This window comes from Suricata suricatta, chromosome 6 (genome assembly GCF_006229205.1).
Source record: "Suricata suricatta isolate VVHF042 chromosome 6, meerkat_22Aug2017_6uvM2_HiC, whole genome shotgun sequence".
NCBI classification, from domain to species: Eukaryota; Metazoa; Chordata; class Mammalia; order Carnivora; family Herpestidae; genus Suricata; species Suricata suricatta.
The window spans coordinates 18393703-18417298 of NC_043705.1; the positions used below are offsets into that span (position 1 = coordinate 18393703).

General features: G+C 37.7%; 1 pseudogene; it reads right to left on the reverse strand.

The window, feature by feature from the left end:
* On the reverse strand, window positions 1–22941 carry LOC115293364 (annotated as a pseudogene).
* Window positions 22942–23596: the final 655 nt, after the last annotated feature.

Here is a 23596-nt window from a genome sequence, read left to right on the forward strand (position 1 = left end):
CTGAAGAAGAGCAGCTCAAGACCACTCGGTGGTTGTTCCTACCCACTCGGTGGCCTGAGCATGGGCGCTGCAGACCAGTCCTCCGTGGTGGGCTGGGCGCTCCAGTCCTCGGTGGGGACCTGCTGGATGGGCACGGAGGGCACCTGCACGCCTTCAGACCAGTCGGCGACTTCGGGCTGAGTAGCTGTGAACTCAGGCGCTGGGGCCGTCCATTCACCCTGAAATTCCTCCTTGGTCACAGCCTTTTCGGCAGCAGCCTGCTTCTCCTTTTCAATCTCTTCGGGATCCCTGTAGAAGTAGAGGACCGGCATGACCTCCCACAGGTGCTCCCAGGAGGTGGTGCCGCGCATGCGCAAGACTTCCCGAGTGAGCGCCCTTGTTGTTGCAAGGGATGGCGATGTCCACGTAGGCAGGGGAGAGTCTGTGTTGCACCGATCGACCGTGGGCAGGTTAACGTAAGACGCCTCCGTGAGCGGCTGGTGGTCAGCCCTGGGATCGGTGACTACGAGAAGCCTCCACTCCCGAAAGGCCGCCTGGATCTGGTTGGTGAAGGTCCCGGGAGTGAAGCGGCCGGCGATCGGAGTGGCCCCGGTGGTGGCAGCGAACTTCAGCACAGCTCGCTGGCCTGTGTTCCGGGATGATATGACGCTAACATGGCTGGGTTTTCAATGGCAACGATGGCACGCGCCACCGGCAGCAGCTTCTCCCAGGTCCTCTTCTGATTTATGATGTAGATGCCGTCGCTTTTCCTTTTGTAGATGTACTGTTCCATTTGGAAGTCAAAGCTGGTGCCACCTAAGTGGGTTCCTGCTGCAAGGAATTTGAGAACTTCCTCCCCCTTCATTTGCAGGACACCAAGGGCTCCAGACACTGTGAAAGTTTCCCTTTAAATTACGACGGGAACGCAAAACAACGCCACATGGACCCCTCACCGGGCAGCGCGGGGAAACCTTAAAACAGAGGACAAACAGATAAAATCACAATTACATTTCAATACCTCTTTTCTAAGATCAAAATATCAGTAAAGACATAGGTTATCTAAAAACTGTACTATTTAGTACCTTGACCTAACATTTAGAGAACTACACCCAATGACTTCAGAATACACATTCATCGTTATGATACACAATACATGGGCTAGAAAATACCATAGTCTGGGTTCTAATGAAAGTATCAATGGTCATATAATTTAACATATTATAAATAAGTCATTATTGAATATACAGGAAGGGAGGGAGGCAAAGTGAGAGTAGGGAAGAAAAGAAAGCAGGAAGGAAGGAGATGATTATACATAGATCATTTCTGAATAGTTCCCCCGGCCTCTTTTTTATTCATCCTAGCCTTCTCCAACCTCTCCAGCCTTGTTTTCATTCTAAAATAATTTTTGAAAAGAGCAGAGTACATGGAATTGTTAAATCACTATATTGTACACATGAAACTAATAAAACACTATGTTAACTAAATGGAATTAAAATAAAAACTCAAGAGAAAATCAGACAGCTATGTCTTTCCCATTCTCACGGTTTTTTCCAGAAATAAAGATCCAGTATTTCTATATCTTGCAAATATAACACTGGACTCTAGTCAGGCTATCATGTGTGTTTGTCATATCCTTTAAAAATATTCACGTTTTCTATGCAGAAGACTTATGAAGAATAAGATAAACAAATAACACAGATGAAAAGTAGATCTGTTAATAATAGTTACAAGACTGCTAACCTATAAAGACAAACACTAAATATAATTCATGTATGCTGCACACAAAATTATGAAATTGAGAGTTAATATGTACACACAAAGAGATGGGAAACTGATTAAATCTTAAATATTCATAAATCATGGATCATAATGCTCCCAGTGGCCAGTCATGTGATCCCTATTGTGACACTGTCACCCACTGGAGACACCCATTTTGGTCCCACATGACCTCTGCCAGAGGCACACAGATAAAATCTTTGGCTGCTCAGCAACTCATCGATGATCTACAACTATTGACCAGGCATACTTGCCCCTGTATCTCTCTCATCAAAGAAGCAAGTGATAGGTCAGAAGACCTTCTATCCATTGAGTGCCCTTTCTAAACCTCAACTCTGGTTCTTGTAACTACACCATCAGCAGAGCAGGCTGATGAGGCAGAAGGAAACAGAGAGAGAGGAGTATGTGAACGCTGTACAACACAAGACCAAGTAGTGTGTTCTTTCCAGTCCAAGTGCATCCCACTATTTTAAGTGTAATAAACCAACATCAAATCTTTGCTTCTTGCTGCATTTTGGAATTTGATTAAATAAACCATCTCATTTTAGCCTCTCATTTGGTATGGCAATCTCTCTGTTCTGCAACCTCAAAGACAGCTTCTAGAAATGCTACTGTTGTCTCAGATGATTTTCTACTGTGACAGTATGCTTCAGTGACCAAATGTCTAAGGAAGTTAACAAACTCAAAGACTGTGGTTAAGTATGTGACTGGCAGCCACTAATTAGATTTAGAATGAAGGGCTGAATTTGCTTTTAGCCCTGAGTCCTTAATAAAAAATATATATATTCACAGTGAAACCAGGGGGTGGGAGGCGGGGGAATCAAAGTTCAATGACTTAAGCATAGAGAGATTTCAGAATTTCTTAGAGGTTGAATGATTTTAAGTCATCCCAAATAAACAGTAAAAGAAACACACATACACACACACACACACACACACACACACACACCAGCAACAACATTAACAAATGTTGTCTTTATGCAAAAACAAGTATCAGATAAAGACTAAATTTGGAAGCAAAAAAACCCCTCAAGCCTGTGGTTCACAGATTTCAAGTAATTAACTTGAACTATCTGTTCTTCTGATTATCTCTCTTCTGCACAGAACTGTAGTCAAGATTAAACCCTTCAAGCTTCTCAGAGAAAATGATTTAACAAACCAAAAATATCAGGACATGTTACATTTTTTTAAATGCATTCATTTTTCCTCTAATGTAAACTATGAGTCTAAAATACTAAGTGGTCTGTCAGGAGATTGGTTGTTTTGGGTTAGAAAGTCTTTAATTTGTCCCATATAATTTTGCAAGTCAACCATTCTTTCTCCTGATTGTGCACCAGAACCATATGGAAAGATTTCCCCTAAGAGATGCATAAATTTCATACTAGAGTTTTGGATCTTTCAAAAAAAAATTTTAAAGGTCAGGGGTGGGATTCCATATACACAGCATTAAGTTATGGTATCTTGAGTCTCCACACTGGTATAGAATTTAACAGAATTCATCATTTGAAATTATTAGAACAATACAATAAATGTAAATGGAGACAACCAGTTTGAGAGATTTCAAATAGTATTTTAAAATATAAGGTACATGAGGAAATCTAACAAATCTGACTGAAGAAAAACCAGGCTAAATATTATATGATATTTACTACCACTGAGTACACAGAATAACTAAAACCCAGCCTAACCAAATGTCGCCAGGTAAAAATCCTTGACAGAACCTGATGAAATGAGTAGACAAATATAATTAATGTATATAAGTTGGCAATGTTAGGATAATGTACAAAACACCCAAGTTTCTAGGAGTCAGAAACTTAAGTATGCCACTAAGCAGGACTAATTTCAAGTATGTCTCTTAGCATGTCACTGGAGGGCTATTTTTCTGAACACTTTTCTGGCTAGTAGGCTCTTCTGCTACAATCACTCATTAATAATCATAAACCACCCTGCTGCTCACTCCTTTCCCCTCTTCCACTTTCTCCCGCAGCTCCCCTAAATCCAAAGCACAACAGGAGTCTTTATTGAAACAATTTGGAGCTTTCAGAAAAACCTGTGGGTGCTGAATGGAAGAAGAAACTGTAAAGCAAGAATAGCCTAAGGCAAAATTGTGTATCAGTGGACTCGCAGGGAAGACTGGCTAATGCCCCTGTCCTAAAATCTCTTCTTGCTTCTGTCTGAAATGGTCTCTTCATTCTGCTTCCTGAAATCTCATCTCTTGAGGACTCTAAATCTCACTGTGGGTTAGTGTTAACTCCCTTGTTATGCACTAACTTGGAACCTAAAGTAGCCTAGATAGGCACTGTCAATACAATTCCAGACTCAGCGTTGAAAGGTTTGGTAAATGTGGGACAGGTCATGTCTGCTTGTCCCACAGCATTTTTTTTTTTTTTTGCTCCTTCCCAATACCACAATACACATGCAAATGGTGGTAAATGAGAATTTGCTCAAGAGATAAAATGAAAAACAAATGCAGGCAATGGAAACATAATCTCCATTAGTGAAGAAAAAAACCATAAAAATGTTAAATCTCTCACAGGAGGTCCTCTTGAAGGTGCATACATCAGACTTGTTTCCCTGACTTGGTCTTTTTCTCATCTCAGCAGCTAGCTCCTCCTCCAAATATCCATCGCAAAGACCACAACTCCACCTACACAACACATTCACAACAAGCTCCAACTCAGGGAAGTCCCACCCTTCACCTGTCAACAACCCAGTAATCCACAGCACCTGGTCAGCCCAAATAATTCCTATCCAATCAGGAAATCAGTCTATAATAATATCACTAAGGGAACGAGGGAGCCAGGTGGGAGGAGGACAATGCGCCAATGAGAAACATCTGACTCAATAAACCAATCACTCCTTCTCTCCTGAGTTCTCAGTCTTTCCCTACAGCCTCAAGAAAGTATATTCCCCCCTCGGAAACAGTGTACAAAGGACAATCATTTAATGTCTAGGTTCAGCAAAATCCACACACCAGGTGCCATTATGGAGAACAGCAGAAGTTTCTTTTTGTTCAATTTCAACAACTCCAGGTGGACAGCTGGGAAAAGGGGTTCCTTTCACTGTTTCCAGTTACACATACTGCATTTGTATGATTCCAAGATAACAGCATTTTTCAGGATAAAGAAAAACACTACCACATTAAATACGCACATTAATAAGATACATTAAAATTCCAACAGTTAAAATGTGAAACAAATGTGCATCTTAGTATCTAGTTTTTCAAGTATTACACATGTGGATATATGTATACTAAAAATTCTTAGGCGATCATATTTTATTCACCTTGTCCCAGCATTTGTCTTTTTGTCCTCCGAAGACACTCATGGGAGACTTGAAGGGCATGCAACGTAATTACCTAAGCCTCACAGCTTTCCAAGCACCTGGAGAATGTCAGTGAAGGTAGAGACTGTAACTTTATCAAAATCTCAGGCTAACACATCCAAAGTGGGAAATTTCATTTTTCATAAAATCAGCCCTTAAGACTTATCATTGAAGTGCTGCTCAAACATCAGAGCAAGGAAAAAGCTGCCCCCAAACCACATCAGTATAACTTCTGCTTCTGTCCACTTAAGGAAATCCTGGTGCCACAAGCATTGCTGGTGGACTGTGAATAGATGCATATAGATTTCATCACAGAAATGGGAGCTTGATTTGTTTGAATGCTGGTCTCCATAATTGTCTTCTGTTTATTCTTCCTTCACAAAGCTTTCTCTCTCCCTCTCTCCCCAAGTTTTTTGTTTGTTTTACTTTGGGGCACCCTTGAATTGCTCCAGCCATCCACCCTGAGGGCCCTCACCCTGGTGTCCATGTCCTTAACTACACAATCACTGCAGAATGCTAGCGACCGCCTCCTGGTCAAGAACATCCAAGAACCCTGGCAAGTGCTGCTCGGCTATCTACTTTCATTTCATATAGACTCCCACTGTTTCTTTCATTCTGTCTCTATCTCTGTGTGGGTGTGTATGCGTGTGTTTAAAATAATCTCATTGCCACTCATACCCAGAAGTCCTTGCAATGCTTGTTCTTTTCAAACTCTCTGAAAACAAACTAAGAAAAACAAAATAATCAAGACTAACAAAGGCAATGCGAGTGTTTGGTGACCCAGAACCTGGAGGAAGATACAAGTCAGGAGTTTATAATTAACAGTGCAATTGGCTCCCACACCTGCCAGGTAAAAACAGAAGTAATAAAGGAAGTCTAGACTTTATCAGTCACTTCAGCAACCTCTAGGGTGCAAACACTCTCCCACCATAAATCTGTTTGGTTCTTTTTCTTCTGAATTGGAAAAGAAAGAGATGAACTTCCCATGACAGTGACTGAGGCTACAACTCAAGCAACGGCATGTCACCTGTTCTCCAGTGAGCACTGTTACACATACCGGCAAGACCGCTCGCATCATGACATCTTTCACAACATACATGAAACTATTCCAATTCTGCTTGTTCTCTCACATTTCATTAGCACGGACTAGTATTCATGAATATTTGGTTTCCTTTTCCTGCCTTTGTGTGCATTTTCACTCTCTCTTTTTTAAGTATATTTCCTGCTTCTTTTGGTGGTCCACCTTTATTGATACAACCACACCAGCAACGAGTAAGTTCTTAGTGTTATACTTTTACTTACTACCATATCCAAATATCTGGGAACTCCATAGCAAGAGTGAATTTATAGTCATGTGAATTTCCTGTTTTTAACCAGATATTTGGATAGCATGTAGATAAAATTTTTACTCCTTGAAGAAACAACATAAGAATAATGTATTTGTCACCAAAAACCATAAAATACTTAGGAATAAACCTAATCAAAGAGGTAAAAAATCTATACACTGAAAACTACAGAAAGCTTATGAAAGAAATTGAAGAAGACACACCACAAATGGAAAAATATTCTATTCTCTTGGGGAGGAAGAACAAATACTGTTAAAATGTCAATACTAATCAAAGCAGCCTACATATTCAATGCAATCCCTTTCAAAATAACACCAGCATCCTTCACAGAACTAGAACAAATAACTTTAAAATTTGTATGGAACCAAAAAAGACCCCAAATAGCAAAAGCAATCTTCAAATAGGAAACCAGAGCAGGAGGCATCACAATCCTGGACTTCAAGCTGTATTACAAAGCTGTCATCACCAAGACAGTATGGTACTGGCACAAGAACAGACACTCAGACCAATGGAACAGAATAGAGAACCCAGAAATAGACCCACAAATGTATGGCCAATGACTCTGACAAAGCAGGAAAGCATAGCCAATGGAATAAAGACAGTCTCTTCAACAAATGGTGCTGGAAAAACTGGACAATGACATGCAGAAAAATGAACCTGGATCACTTTTTTACACCACACACAAAAATAAACTCAATATGGATGAAAGACTTAAATGTAAGACAGGAACCCATCAAAATCCTAGAGGAGAAAGCAGGCAAAAAGATTATATTCTAATTATAATAGAAGATTATATTTCCCATCAAGGTATTTCTCGAGTTTTGACCAAGAAATTTAATTTCATGTTTTGATTTCTATTAACCTAGAAAAATGTATTAACTTATCTTAAAAATTGTTTTATCTTAGCAAAGATGTATTCCTTAGAACTTTTATGTTTAATCCCATATTTTCCTTCAGTATCTGAAGGTACATTCACAAATAAACATTACTTTAAATGTGGCCTCACTTCATACTTGTGGTTCTAAAGAAATTGAGAAAATTAAGTGCTATCAAAAAATAAAATTGATACTTGCTGTTACAGAGAATACTAATACACTTTGGAAAATAGAAAATATATATGTAAATAATGCCATTAATAAGAAGCATATAAAATAAGAAAAAGTATAAATTATATTTGGGAACTAATTTATACCCAAAAGACATTATTATGCAAGTAATTATATAATTTCCAAATAAAATCTGGTGATATAAGAAAAGAGTAGAACACTTAGTGGTTTGAATAGTATTATATTTGCTACGGTTTTTAAGTTTTTTTCTTTACATTTTTCTGTCTATCTGGCTTTTATGTACTTAATTTCTGTAACTGAGTGCAATGTAGTATACAATTGTACCAGATAATTTTGCAACAATAAAGTACTATTATATACTTTTATTTGGCACTTTTAGTACTGTATTATTTGGTTTATTTGTTTACTTACGTTATTTCCCCATTATGTGTATGTTTTTATGTGCCTTAACTGATACTCATAACAACAGAGAAACTTCACAGAAAAATAATTTGTACTGAACCTTCAAAGATGTATATAGTTGTGATACTTTAGATATGATCATTTTACTTATAATTAATGCAGAATCTTGAATAAAGCATATATGACCTACTATCACAATTCTAAAGGGAAGAGACAATTTTTTTACAAACATAATATTAATGGAAAAATGTCTTATTTATTCACCTCTTTGTACATATCTTAAGTAAAAGAGAGATATCTAAACTCTAAAACCACAGCAGTAATTAGTCCTAATATACAGAAAAAAATTAAAATCTATAGAACATTACAAATTTATATTTTCAGGGCACCTGGGTGGGCTCAGTCAGTGGAGCATCCAACTTCAACTCAGGTCATGATCTTGCAGCTCACAAGTTCAAGCCCCGCATTAGGCTTGTACTCACATGGAGGCTGCTTCAGATTCTGTGTCTCCCTCTCTCTCTGCCGCACCTCCCTTGCTCTTTCTCTCTCTCTCTCTCTCTCTCTCTGTCTCTCTCAAAAATAAATAAACATTTACAAAATAAAAAATAATTTATACTTTCTATTTAAGAATTAGTAAATAAAATTTAAACTTTATTAATTTTGGACATTTGTACATTTGTACAATTTCTTAAGTTAAATTTCATGGTAAAAACTAGTATAAAAACAAAAGCTGCTGGTCAGATTTAAGTTTATTTTACTTAAACTTTTCCAAGCTCAGGCAAATTAAGGATATAGGCAAATATCCACCAGCATTTCATTTTTAAAGAATACAAGTTCCAACTACATAACAATATTTAAATATATCTTATTTTGTAAAGATAAGAGCCAGTAGAGGTTTTGCCATTTTTCTTGTGAACTCATAGGATATTTAAAATTGTGTTTGGTTATTTGCAATTATTATTTGTAGTTATTTCCTTTCTCCTGCTCACTTTGATTTTTATTTGCTCTTCCTTTTCCAGGTACCTAAGATGGAAATTTTTTCTCTTTCTTCTTCTCTAATATATGAATTCAGTGCAATAAAGGTTCCTCCATACACTGCTTTCATTGAATCCCACAATTTGAAAGATATATATGTTTTCATTCAATTAAAAATATTTTTAAATTTCTCCTCAGATTTCTTCATTGACCCATCTGTTATTTAGAAGCGTGTTGTTTCATCTCCATGTATTTGGAGGTTTGCCAGTTATCTGCTATTGACTTCTAGTTTAATCTCATGGTGTATGATTTCTCTTCTTTTAAATTTGTTAAGGTGTGTTTTATGGCCCAGGAGGTGGTCCATCTTGGTGAGGGTTCCATGTGAACTTGGGAAGAATGTGTATTCTGCCAATGTGAGATGAAGGACTTCTAAAAAGATGTCAGTTATATCCATATGATTGCTCACCATCATGATTAATTACCACCATGGAGTTCAACGAGGTCCTTATTGATATTCTGCCTGTTAGATGTGTCCACTTCTGACACAAGAGTGTTGAAGGCTCCAACTCTAACGGTGGATACATCTATTTCTCCTTGACTTTGTCTCACTTTTTGCCTCACCTAGTTTGATAGTATCTTGTTAGGCATAGACATATTAAAGACCTTTCCCAGAGGTTTGTCTTATAATGCTAACAGTGCCTCCCTTGACTTCATCCCCCTTTTTAACTCTCAGAGTTCTCCACACTGAGCCTGTAGCAATTCATCAGTTACAGTTCAGCTTTTCCTATCCTGGCACCGGTTTCCACACATGAATCTCTGCTCTGGTAAACCATGACTCCCTGTATTCACTCGTCTGTCTCTAATCCCGGAGGCAGCTGTTTGCCCTTTGTCTTCCCTCTCTGTTGCAGCCAAGAGGAGTTGTTGAGTTTTCATTCTGTTGAGCTTTTTACATGTTATTAGGAAGGTGTGGAGCCTTCTAAGTTCCTTACACGCATTTTTTAATGGAAAAAAAGTCCCCTCTTCCTATAGACTCGCAAAGCAAGTTACTTAGTGCTGAGTTCATGACATTCTCATGTACAATCTGGTTTGCGAAGAATCATTTTTTTAAACTTTAATTATCTTCTCCAGGTGGCAAAGTTAGTTATGTCTGTTTCTTTGTAACTCTTAGAAGATGTTATATGAATCTTAATTATATCATGATAAGAAGACATCAGATTTTGCTCAGATTTGGATTTTTGCACAAATTATAATTTGGTTACTTCTATAAGTGAATTTCCAAAAACTGTAAGCTTTTCATGCCCAGTAAATCTTATATGTGACTTATTATACTCCAATAAAATATAAGTCCCTTACTTATTATCCTCTTTTTCAAATAGTGTTGTCCATGTACTACAAATCCCATTTCTTTTTTTTTAATTTTTTAATGTTTTATTTATTTTTGATACAGAGAGAGACAGAGCATGAGAGGGGGAGGGGCAGAGAGAGAAGGAGGCACAGAACCAGAAGCAGGCTCCAGGCTCTGAGCTAGCTGTCAGCCCAGAGCCTGACGCGGGGCTCGAACCCACGAACGTGAGATCTGACCTGAGCCGAAGTCGGAGGCCCAACCGACTGAGCCACCCAGGCGCCCCCAAATCCCATTTCTTAATAAAGAAGGTTAGTGACAGAGTTTCAAAACACATGAAGCAAAATCTGACAGAACTGACAGGAGAAACAGCTAAACCCATAAACATATTCAGAGGTCTCAACTCCTCTCTTAGTACTAAAAACAAATAGTAAAGAGAAAATAAACACGCATACAGAAGAAGAACTAAGAAAATACCATCCGCCAACAGCATCTAATTGATATTTATAAAACACTACACCCAACCAGGGCAGGGAACGAGTAGGACAAACACAGGTAAGCTGTGGTAGATGTAGGAGAGTGCAAGTGCACCCAGCGCAAGCCACTGGGGACGAGAAACCAGGCTGAATGAAAACACTAAGTTTTCTCGTGATGAAAATCTTAATCTACCCACTATCTGAAACTGCTTGTCTATTACACAAACTACCTCAACGAAATAGGAGAGTGTGTGAGAGTGCCACCAAGGTAGGCTCTGAGAAAAATCAGTTTGAAGTATGCATGATGGCGTGTTTCTAGGAGTTTAAAAGTTACACTGATTACTGGTTAATCAAATAAACATTTTAATCAAGATGTTGTTTATTAACAGGTGTCCAGCTGACACATAGTTGAAGCTAGTTTTAGGGATTTCACAGTACTGAAGAGCACACAGAGGTCCTGAGAATTCTCCTGTTTATTCATATTCGGTTCATATATTTCCCTTAAAAAACCAGTTAGAGGAGTGCCTGGGAGGTTCAGTCAATTAAGCATCTGTCTTCAGCTCATGTCATGATCTCACAGTTCATGAGTTTGAGCCCCACGTTGGGCTCTGTGCTGACAGCTCAGAGCCTGATGACTGCTTTGGATTCTGTGTCTCCCTCTCTCTCTATCCCTCCCCCACTCACTCATGTGCTCTTGTGTTCTTGCTCTCTCTCAAAAATAAATAAACGTAAAACAAAGTTTTCTTAATTAAAAAAACCAATTTGACATAGTGCATTATTTCCTTAAAATCTCTTTTCTTCACTTACATGACTTTAAATTAAATAAGATATTGAGTTAAAAAGTATATTCTTCCTACCGGTACTCACAACGCTTAAGCACACACATTTCAATCAAAAGTACCCTCCAGTTAATGGCATAATATTATTAGCAGAGTAGATATGATCCCAACATTTTTAGTGTGTGTTTATCTGTTCTCCCCAGTCCCATCACTACACCCATCAAAAATATTTAATGCCATAAAGCTTCCCATCTAAATTTCCTTGTTAAATTCTTATAAATCTACCAATATATGTAAAGTTGTTATTTAGGGAAAGAATTTGTACCCAGTTGAAAAAACAAATTATTATGCAAGCTATTATTTCCAAATAAGATCTGAGTTCACAAAGAGGTAGAAAACTTGTTGGTTGAGTAGTATTACATATGTTGTTATCTTGTGGGCTTTTTTATTAGTGTCTCTCTGTCAAGCATGATTTTAGTTGCTGTAATTAGGAGCAATGATTTAATGCAGGATTTTACCTACATTAAACAACTATTTTATTCTTTTCTCAAACATTTATGTATGCATAAAAATTTATATAATTGTTGCACATGCCTGAAAATATATAAATCTACATTTTGATGGACTCATTCATTTTATTCAATGTTGTATTTTGGAAATCCTACCCATGCAGGTAAACGTAGATCTGTTTAATTCCGCATATACTCTGTGCAGTATTCTACCATATGACTATTTTGTCTGTCCATTCAATCACTGATCATCCTTTAACATGTGTTAGACTTTTGGTATTACAAGTAATGCTTCAGTGACATCCAATATGCATGGTTCCTTTGAAATTCTCAATTGTCCTGTAAGTCAAACACTGGGCTTGGCTCTCTTGGTTTATCTCTTTTCCAAGATCTTACTCCTTTAATTTTTCATTAACTTATTCACTAACTTATTTCACTAATTCTACTGCCGTGAAGTTAATACTGTTTAAGATTTTGTCCAAAATTTTCCGTTATTCTCAATGAGAGTTGGTTACCTTGCCCACAGGTACCTAAAACCCCTTTACTCTTCACACTACCAATTCTTCCCCTACCGCATGTTTTATTGTTTGATTAACTGTCTTTCTCCCTCTAAATTTTCCAAGTACAGACTAAAACTACTACATTCTATAGGTGAGGTAACATGATTCACAAAATTCTCACTTATTTGCCCTGACCAAGTCATGAAAAATACAGAACTTAAGTAACCAAGAAGCTATGGAGTGATCAGGCTTGCTTAAAAAAATTTTTTAAAAATAAAAAAAAAAACCTTTTACCTATAATCCAGACTACAACCCATGATTATTTCTTCTTTCCTTCCCAAATCCATGTCCAGTTTTCTCCCACAGTGAAACTAGCTAGACCACAATTGCTCGGCTAATGAAAAAATTACCCTTTACTTCATTTGCTCACATTCTTGTGCACATTCTCCTGAATTCATTGTGCCAAGTTTTACTTTTCTCTTAAACTGATACATTTCCCCTTTTAATACAACAGATTTCTCTTCTGATCTCTACTCCCCAATATTGCACTATTTTCCCATAATTCTTATTTGTCTCCTTCCTAGAGTGATCACAACTTACAATGGTATTTTGTTCTATTATTTGTGTATCTTTCTTACTAGAATGTATACTCCATGAGGGCAGGAATCCTGTCTGTCTAGAGATACCTTTGTATCTCTAGCATTTAAGAAATTATCAAGGGAATATGGGTGGCTCAGTGGGTTAAGCATCCAACTCTTGGTTTTGGCTCAGGTCATGATACCAAGTTTGTGGGGCAGAGTCCCATGTCAGGCTCCATGCTAGGCATGGATTCTCTCTCTCCCTCTGCTCCTCTCCCATAGTTGTGCTATCTCTCTCTAAAAATAAGTAACAATAAAATTTAAAATAGGTAAATAATAAAAAACTATCTGATGACTGAGTATTTCTTGAATTATTAAATAAGCAGGCTGTTTTCATGTGTCAGTGCTATGGATTACAAAGTAAATTTTAAGGTCAATGAAAAAATAAAACTGTATGTACAGTAGCCAAGATACAGAAGCAGCCCAAGTGTCCAATGATTGATGAATGGATAAAGAAGATGTAGTTTATATATAATGAATATTATTCAGCCATAAAAAAGAATGAACACATGTCATTTGCAATGACATGGATGAAGCAGAGAGTATAATGCTAAGCAAAGTAATTTAGAGAAAAACAAATATCACATGATTCCACTCATATGTAGAATTTAAGAAACAAAACAAATGAGCAATGGGGGAAAAATAAGAGAAAGAAAGAGACAAGTCAAGAAACAAACTGTTGGAGCATCTGGGTGGCTCAGTCAGTTAAGTGACTGACCCTTGATTTTGACTCAGGTCATGAGCTCAGTTTGTGAGGCTCTACATTGGGCTCTGCATTGGCAGGGCAGAGCTTGCTTGGGATGCTCTCTCTATCTCTGTCTCTCTGTCCCTCTCACACGCGCTTTCTCACTCTCTCTCTCTCTCTCTCTCTCTCTCTCTCTCTCTCTTTCTCTCAATAAATACGTAAAATGTTAAAAAGAAAAAGAGACAGAGTCTTAATTATACAGACAGTCTTAATTATACTGATGGTTCCCAGAGGATGGGGTAAACAGAAGATGGCGATTAAGGAGTGCACTTGTGATGAGCACACAATGATGTAGGGAAGTGTTGAATTACTGGTTTGTCCATCTGAAACTAATACTACACTATACGCTAACTGGAATTAAAATAAAAACTTAAAAAAACATAAAAGAATAAAAATAAAGCTGAATGGCCTTTTAAAAGTATCTACTATGTACCAAACATGTAAGGTGTTTTATTATCATAAAATCATTTCATTTTTATGGTATTATGGTTCCCATTTTATAGATAAAGAAATTAAGATCCAAGGAAATTAAATAAATTTCTCAAAGTTCAGTTGCTAATAGCAGAGCCGAATTTTAATGCCATTTTCATTCTGAGCTCAGACCTATCTACTGTCCCACAATGCCCCAGGGAAAGCACTTTTGATGGATAGATAGTTTCAGATAATCTACATAAGCCCTGCAATTAAAATTCTTTGAACTCTAGTACGTTTCTCTGCCTCTTCCCTCTATGTGCTGGAACACACATTCGGGAAACAAGCAATTCCTGTTGGATATACTGCATCCATATTATTTGTTTCAATTTCCTTGTCACAAAACTGTCTGGAATTATAATTATATATCATTATCCTTAAAGACGTCTCCTCTGGATTATTGGGATACAACCAATATGCAGATGTCACCTTCCATACAAATAAAATTAATGTTTTCCAGGATTACTTAGTCATTGAAACTGAGCAGAATACCATTTTCTAGTATCTGGGGCAAGAACATATGACAAAGAGAAAAGCATAACCAAAGCATGTAATAACAGATGGGACTTTGCTGTTGGAGGGCCAACATGTTTTAATACTCAGAGGCAGAACCTAAGGTCCAAAGAAGTTAAATAACTGGCACAATGCTAAGCAGCTTGCTAATGGCATAGCTGGTGGCAGGCTAGTCACTTTATTACATATTACTGATGAGTTACTACGTGTGCTAGTGGCACAGCTAGCAGCATGCTAATCACTTTACAACATACATACCACTTATTAGTCACTGTTTCCCAGATGCATGGCTCATAAATAATAAATTGTAACGTTTCATCCTAAGAGTTTTATTTTTTCTTTGTTCCTGACTTTGCCTAATTCTCTGTTTCCTTACTTCCAATGCCCATATTCTCATTAAATGCTGGGTTATGTTACTCTTTTTCTTTCACTACAACATTCATTAGTTACACTATTTGGACAATAAACTATTGCTCTATAAGGGGCAAATTCTTTCTCATTTCAGTAGCTATGGAAACCCCAAGCAAACTTAATCAGATTTTTATGATAAAAGGTGGGAAGTAGGACTTACATAGTTCAGAAACCTTAAGAACACTCTTCTTGGTGGTCTCAAACTTACCCTAGCATTTATTTATGCATGAATTCAACAAAACGTTTATTGAGCATCTACCATGCTGCAAGAATTTACTCATACGAAGAGAATTGATTTATATTCCTTGCGCACAGTGAGGTCACTCACAGGTTAGTGAAGTAAACATACACAAAGAAGTAAACGTACACAAAGAATGACTATTAAAAGATTACATAATAATGTATGTAGTAAGAACTTCTAGGAAAAGTAAAGCCCAAATGATGTTTTGACATAGGTATACACTGGGAAATGATCACCATTATCAAGCTAATTTTCCCAATTGTATATTCTTGGTATTCCTGTTAAAGATCAATTGACCATAAACATGTAGATTTAAACATGTAGATTTCCTGGGCCCTCTATTCTGTTCCATTGGTTATGTGTCTGTTTTTATGCCAGGGCCACTCTGTTTTGATTGTAAAGCTTTGCAATACAGTTTGAAACCAGAAAGCATGATACCTCCAGCTTTGTTCTTCTTGCTCAAGATTAATTTGACCATTTGGAGTCTTTTGTGGTTTCATTTGAATTTTAAGATTATTTTTTCTATTTCTATAAAGAATGTCTTTGGAATTTTGATAGCCATTGCTGTTGATCTGCAGATCACTTTGGGTAATATGGTCACTTTAAGAATATTAATCCCTCTAACCCATGAACTCAGGAGGTCTTTCCATTTATCCCTGTATTCTTTAATCTCCTTCATTAATGCTTTATAATTTTCAGCGCAAAAGTATTTCACCAGTATTGTTAAGTTTATTCCTTGTTTGAGATGTTTGCATCTACCTACATACATAGTTGAATTTGGCTTTTAATTTCTGTTCTCATGTAGGCATTTTTTTTTCATTTGATTACAGTGTATACTGGCCTCATAACATGAGTTAAGATTTTTTTTTCCTATGTCTGTACTCTTCAACATTTTCAGTAGTGTTCAGAGCCGCCAGGTGCCCAAGTAGTTTCCCCTTTCATTCGTAGTTTACCTGTGCCATTGTTCTTGGGGTTTTCTCCTTTAAGTTCATGAACATTATCAGAAGCTTACCACTTTAATAAGCTTTTCAAGAAGTCACTTATAGCCCTTTGGATCCTCTTCATTAGAACTGTTTTCTATTTTATTGATATTTGATATGTTCATTACCTTTTTTATTTTGTCTGATTCATTCCTTTTCATTCTCTGAACTCTTAAGTGCTTACCTCATTAATTTTTAGACTTTCTTCTTTTCCACTTAAGGATATAAATTGTTATCAACTACTATTTTAATTGCATCCTGTACGTTTTATAGGTAGTATTTATTTGTCATTCAGGTTTATTATTTTTGATTTCCATTATGATTTATTTGACCAGAAGATTTATTATTTTTTTTAATTTCAAAATGGCTAGCTTTTTTTCTTTTTAGTAATAACTGTAATGTCAATTCCTGCATGCTTTCTAACTATTTTTTATTGTTCCACCACTTCCTGACACTGAGTCCTTTTTTCAGTAGTCTCTCTTTTTATCTTTTGATTGGAGTTCCAAGAACTCAGAGCGAAAACAAAACAACGCAAAATCTTCCTTAAAAGGTTTTCAAAGGATTGGCAACTAAAGAGTAGAAAACATCCTCACAAAAGAACCAAAAACTGAGCTTTATGACCAGATAGAAGACAGGAGGCAGTTTTTATGGATAAGTCCCCTCTCCCCGACCCAGGAAAAAGAAAAGTATTCTATCAACACCCAATGAGAGAGCCCTCCATTGTGCGTATCACAATGTTCTTTAGAGTCAAGCATCTCAAGCATCTCGTATGGTTGGCAATTACAGTGAAGGTCTATAAAACACAATGAGTTTTAGGAATACCAGTTTTTATTTGGCATCTGAGGAGTGGTGTGTTATAAATTTTATGAGAGTGAGGCTAGTGATATTACGTATCTTCCTAGATTTGGGAATCTTAGAAACACTGGACTAATTGATGGATGGGTATAATTTTAGAGATCATTAACAATCTACACTAGATCCATTGGACAGAGAACAAACAGCTCAAGCTATAGGTGCTGCTGAAGAATTTGGTCGTGAATTAGGTGTATGAGTGAGTGTTCTATGTTTAGGACTACACAGAAGAGACAAATTAGATAAGGATTATTTTCAGATTTGACCTTTACTAAACATTTAACTTCTACAAGATGAGTGATTCCATCTGTGGGCTTTAATTCCTTTGTGGAAAATTAACAGTAGAAAATACTGTATTCTTCTTGTTTGAACTTGGGCCGTTTTAAAATGATGATAATGAGCGAGGAATGTAACTGTGAACTGCCCACTGTATAACCTGTTCAAATGTGCTAAGTTAGACAACATGATTAAGCAGAAAAGAGAATAGGAATAAAAACTTCAATTAAAATATGATGTAACTTCATAGTTAACTTAATGGATACCTTAATATGGGCCATTTTAGAGATTTTACTGTAAGAGAGCAAACAAGCATCGCTGGAAAGCCAGAAGTGTCCAGCTCCTCACTGATCCCAGGTGACTGTGTAAGAGCAGTGTACCCTAGGAAGCAATTACACATAGGAAGGTGAAGGACTTGCTGATGCCCTACCAGTCCCCTGAAAAGAGGCATTAGCCATATCTCTAGTTTCCAACAGGTTTGGCTTTTAGCCTAATTGCTTAAAGAAAAAAAAAATTATACACACACCCCCCCCCCTCTGTATATCTAGCTATTGACACTTTGGGGAGACAACTGGGAAAATTTTTCTAACCAACTGTGATATTGTAATTTATAATAAGGAATATATACATATATATTTGACCTCGATACATATATATTTGACCTTCATCCCTGTTCACTCCTGGCACAAAGCTTCTAGAAGGCTTAGAATTTCCTAAGTGAAGACAGAGATTACAATATCTCTTGTTATGTTAATGAAATGGTTTTTGGAATGTGAGGCCGACCACCATGCCATGAGAGGACTGGGACTTTTTGTTCCCAACCCAGGCCTCTGGGACAGGAGCGGCTAGAAGTTGAATCAATTGCCAATGACCAATGAGTTACATCAATCCTACCTGTGTAATAAAACCTCCATAAAACCCCAAAGGGCAGGATTTGTAGAGCTTCCCGGTTGATGAACACATGGCGATGTGTGGAGAGTGGTATTCTCAGAAAGAGCATGAAAGCTCCATGACACTTCTCCCATACCTTGCCCTACGGCATGTGGCTATTCCTGAGTTATATCCTTTTATAATAAATCAGTAATCTATTAAGGAAAATGTTTCTCTGAGTTCTGTGAGTCATTCCAATAAATTAATCAGACTCTATCTGAAGCCAGTCGGGAGAAGTATGACTGACGACCCTGAACTTGTGGCTAGAGCCTGAAGTGGGGATGGGAGAGGGCATTCTGGTAGGACTGAAGCCTCAACTTGTGGGATCTGATGCTATCTCCAGTGTTTGAGAAATTCCTTGGTGATGAGGGGTAAAAAAAAAACACCAAACCTGTTGTTTATACTGCTCTGACTTAGTTCTTCCAAAGGAGGTGATACCAATCTCACTATATCAATTCCATATCACCAAAGGAACTATACTGACAAATGGATAGGCTTAGAATCAAAGTAAAAGCCCAGTGGTAAGTATGCGGCTTTCGCTCGGACTTCCTTCTCAGAGCATTAGAAAAATTAGGAGCCAGGTCCTGCCTCATCTGCATGAGCCCCAGATAATCTTTCTTCATCTGTCCTCCATGGTAATTATGTGTCAACTTGGCTAGACTACAGCCCCTTTAATTCAATCAAACACTCAACTACATGTTGTTATGAAGGTATTTTGATTAAAGTGCATAATCAGTTGATTCTACGTAACGGAAATTACCCCAGAGAATCTAAGGAGGCCTCATTCAATTAGGCGAAAGGCCGCAACAAAAAAGCAGAGGCTTCTGTAAAACAGAAGAAATGCTGCTTGTGGACAGTAGCTGCCACCCACGAAGGTTTCCAGCCGGCCCTTCCTGACAGCTCTGGTGGACGTCAGACTTGCCTTGCCAGCCCTCACTATCATGTCAACCCACCCCTTGAAATGAATCTCTTTTTATACATTGGGGCTATATGTATGGACTATAATCATCCTCAGTCACCCACACTCACCCTTTCAAGCCCTATGACTAAAAAGTAGTAGGACTTTCATATAAGTTTAGAAAGAGGCCCTGTCTAGGATTTAAGCTAAAGTCATGAGTTCCAGCCCCATTTTCCAGAAAACTCCGTACTGGGGTAAGAGGCTTCCATCTAACAAAGCAAATACTATAGTCCTTCTTTATAACCCTGCTTTATGTTTCTATCTCTTTCAGGAAGTACTGTACTGAGAGTAAAGTGGCCAAGGCAGAACCCTGGGATTTCTGGATATAGTCCCTACTCCATAAAGTCATCTTAATATAAGATGGTCATCAAAACCTCACTGAAACCTGAAAATACATACAAATACACAGTCATATGCACCCATGCACTATTACACATTCCCTCAGCCCACCTCCGAGTTCATCTGCAGCAACATGGGACAGTTCCCAGACCACACACACGCGCGCACACACACACACACACACACACACACACACACACACACACACCCTCCTCCACTGAAAAACTGTGTCTCTGAGATTCTCTGCCTGAAAGCTTCATGTATTGCTACAGGAGCTTGCTCAACCCTGTGCCAGGCAGCCTGCAATGCGTGGACATTTATGGCCCTCAGCATCTTTCAAACAATGAGGAGTAAAAGAGAGTACGGATCCCAGATTCCCCACTGCAATGTGAAAAAACTCTCAGGAGTTTTCCACATGGTTCTTCAGAGGGGTGGAGTCAGGAATAGTTCTTTGACTTGAAATTATTCCATGGGTAAAGCAAGGTGTCACGCCCTTCAACAGACCATTTGGAATCACTCTGTTTTGTTGTTATATTTTTCTCAAAAAAAATGTATTTAAGAGGTATCTGTTAGAGGCTAGAGGAAATCTTTTCATTCGATGGCAATAGGGTACAGTAAGATTCAGGACAGAGGAGGACCATGCCTCTCCTTTGTCAAGCAGGGAAAGGCCATTTTTAAAAAAAGAGAGGGGGGAGAAAAGAATACTCAACATTTCAGGATTCTTTGGGCGCTCAAGAAAGAATTATTAGAAAACCAAGGATTCCATAGAAGAAAATAGCATTAACAGACTTGTAATATAAAGAATCACAACAAATTTGTCTCTCACTGTTCCAGAATTAGAGTTAGAAAACCATGTTTAATAGAGCCACCACTTATTGGATATTTGATATTAATAAAATGACAAGAAATTCCTGAGCCTCAGGTTTTCAACTATAAAATGGGGATAATCTGATGAATCAAAATAATATGTAAAATGCTATGAATTTTAAAAATGTATGCACATCGAGGCACCTAAGTGGCTCAGTGGGTTAAGCATCCGACTTTGGCTCAGGTCATAATCTCACAGTCAATGAGTTCGAGCCCTCTCTCTCTGCCCCTCCCCCACTCTTCCTTTTTCTCTCTCTCTCTCAAAAATAAATAAACATTTAAAATATATATATGCACATGTTTTAGAATTTACTATTATAAAAGATCTACCTTTAGACATGCAAGAAAATAATGTTTTAAAAATATGATAAAACAAAAAAATTACAATAATACAAAAAGACATAATGAAGTTCTATATCCCCAGGTTTAATTACCCCAGCATTTCTAAGAAAACAGGCTTGCTACAGCAGTGTTAGCAACAAGTCTGCCCTATAAATCCCATTGTCTGGCTATAAGTTTGCCTATTCAATTTGGCATTACATTCTTATAATTACACAGTACATATCAAAGGCCCGTGTTAGCTAAGAGGTCACGGAGCACACATTCAACAAAAAGATAAAAGTACAGAATGAACTGAGCATGAAACAGAAAATAATCTCTTTGAACAAAGAAACAATACTATTTGCCCTTTATCTGGAAATGATTTCATGCCCAGAGGGTCTTTTTCCTTAAATAAAGTTCAGGTGTATTTTATGTTCCCTTTTATTGGTCATTATGTACCAGTAAACAAATAAAACAAAGAAGTAATGGGGGATTGGAGGCTGGAAGGGTGGGCACCTAAAACAAAAACAAAACAAGAACAAAACAAAAACAAAACAAGAACAAAACAACTGTGTTGATTGTCCAAAACACATTCATTGTTTGCCCGGAGAGAATCCTCTTCGCTTCGGGATCAAAGGCATTAAGAGGATTTCAGCTGGCAGTCTTGTCTAATTTTAGAACTATCTTATCAAATGGAATCTGCTAATAACTACAAATATAACACAGCATGTAAAGGAAGGTCGCTATAGTTTGAATTTTAAATAAGCCTCAAATATAAGTAGCTGTTAACAGGGCAAATTTTGCTTATTTTCAAGAAATTTACGCGTAAAATGTGCTCTTAAACCACCATATAGGCTACACATTCTTTCCCAGTGTCCAGTAAGAGTGATTTTCTGGCCGTCACTGGGTTTCTTTTCTTCTCATTGACAATGCAGTGGCGTTCACAACACTGCACTCTGTCTTTACAAAGTCAATCCTGCAATAACTGCCATCTCAGCTTCATTCCCAAAAACCCAGCAATGAATTTTCTAAGAGGGTGAACCTTTTACTAATGATAAAATTTTCTAGTGGTGGTATTATGCATGCACAATCAATAAGAAACTCAGAGCTTGCCTATTAAAATTACCCATTCCAGGAATCTGCACCTGTGAGGCCTAAGGTCATTTTTGAAGGTCATTAACACTAAAGAGTACCGGGCTCTGCTATAGTTTTATCTCCTTTGTTAGCTTTATTCTGATAATTGGAAAGACTGAGAACCCCAGTCCCCAAATACTTTTCCTCATCAACCTTTTGGTATTTATAATTCTATCATTAATGATAATAATGTGTGTATTGTGGTGGTGGATGTTTCTAATTAGAAGGCAACAGAGAAAGAATGGCAAGTCAGGCATTGTCTGCTGTTAACACCTACTTGTTAACTAGTGTGTCAGACTGGGGACTCGTGCCTCACACAGCTAGGACATCTCAATTTTGATGGAAGCGGCAGAGGCTGGGATCTGGAGGAGAAGACTAGTGCAAGAGGGCATGGTTGTGAGGTCTGAGTGATCAAACAACTTGGGACAATTAGATATTAGTGCTCTACCGGACAAGAAGATACAAGCTGCAAAAGGAAGCCACAAAAAACACTAGCTCACTGCTGCTTTTCAGATAATCCCTAAATCTACGTGTACCCATCACCTGTGTCTGATACAAGCCGATTCCTCAAAGCTCGACTCTCCAGGTATGTTGACTCTGAAAGAGGTCTTAGCAACTGTGACCAAACACTCCCTCCTTCGGGAAGCTGTAAAACACTGTCTTCAAGAATGGTGAGAAGGAGCAGTTCCATTGATGAGCCAAGTGCATACAAAGGATAAACAGCAAGCCCAGGATCCAGGCTTCCAAACTCTGAGGTCAGTGTCCTTCTCAGGAACCACACTACCCTCATGAGTTCGAATCTTCATCCTAACCTCGTTTTCCTACAAATCCAGACTTACATGGAAAAGAGAAAAAGAGAGACCTGCTAAATGAATTCTCCACGTAGGACAATATCTATGTGAAGTCTGACTTAACAGAAATTACAGTCTCTCCAACTATTTCTTAATATCATGGTGTGCTTTAGATTTACAATACTGAAATGAAAATAGTTGTAATAAGCTTGGTGATTCCTAATACCACCTGCCTCATAAATCAGTATAATAAGGGGAACCTGGGTTAAACCATCACTGTAAGGAGCCAATGTGTTCTAACAGCTTTATTCCTTGGCAGTGTATTTACTACTCTTCTAAAAACAGGTCACAGCCTTGGTGAAAAATAGAATTATACAGCCAGAAGGAACCACAATAAGGCCCTTAATTTACCCCCTACACTCCAATGGATTCATCTTAGATGGATTATCTACTGCCTATCATCTATGTCCTTTCTTTTAAAAAATAGCCTCATAAAATGAGCTCAAAAATAGTTCTTTTATGTGACAGCACTTTAAAAAGCACTACGGCATTGTACAGATGTAAGGGATTATCATTCTTTATGTTAAGGATAAAGAGAGTTCAAAATCTCCATCAGGAAACAGAGTACAATGTTTCTTTGGCGTTTTTTTCAAG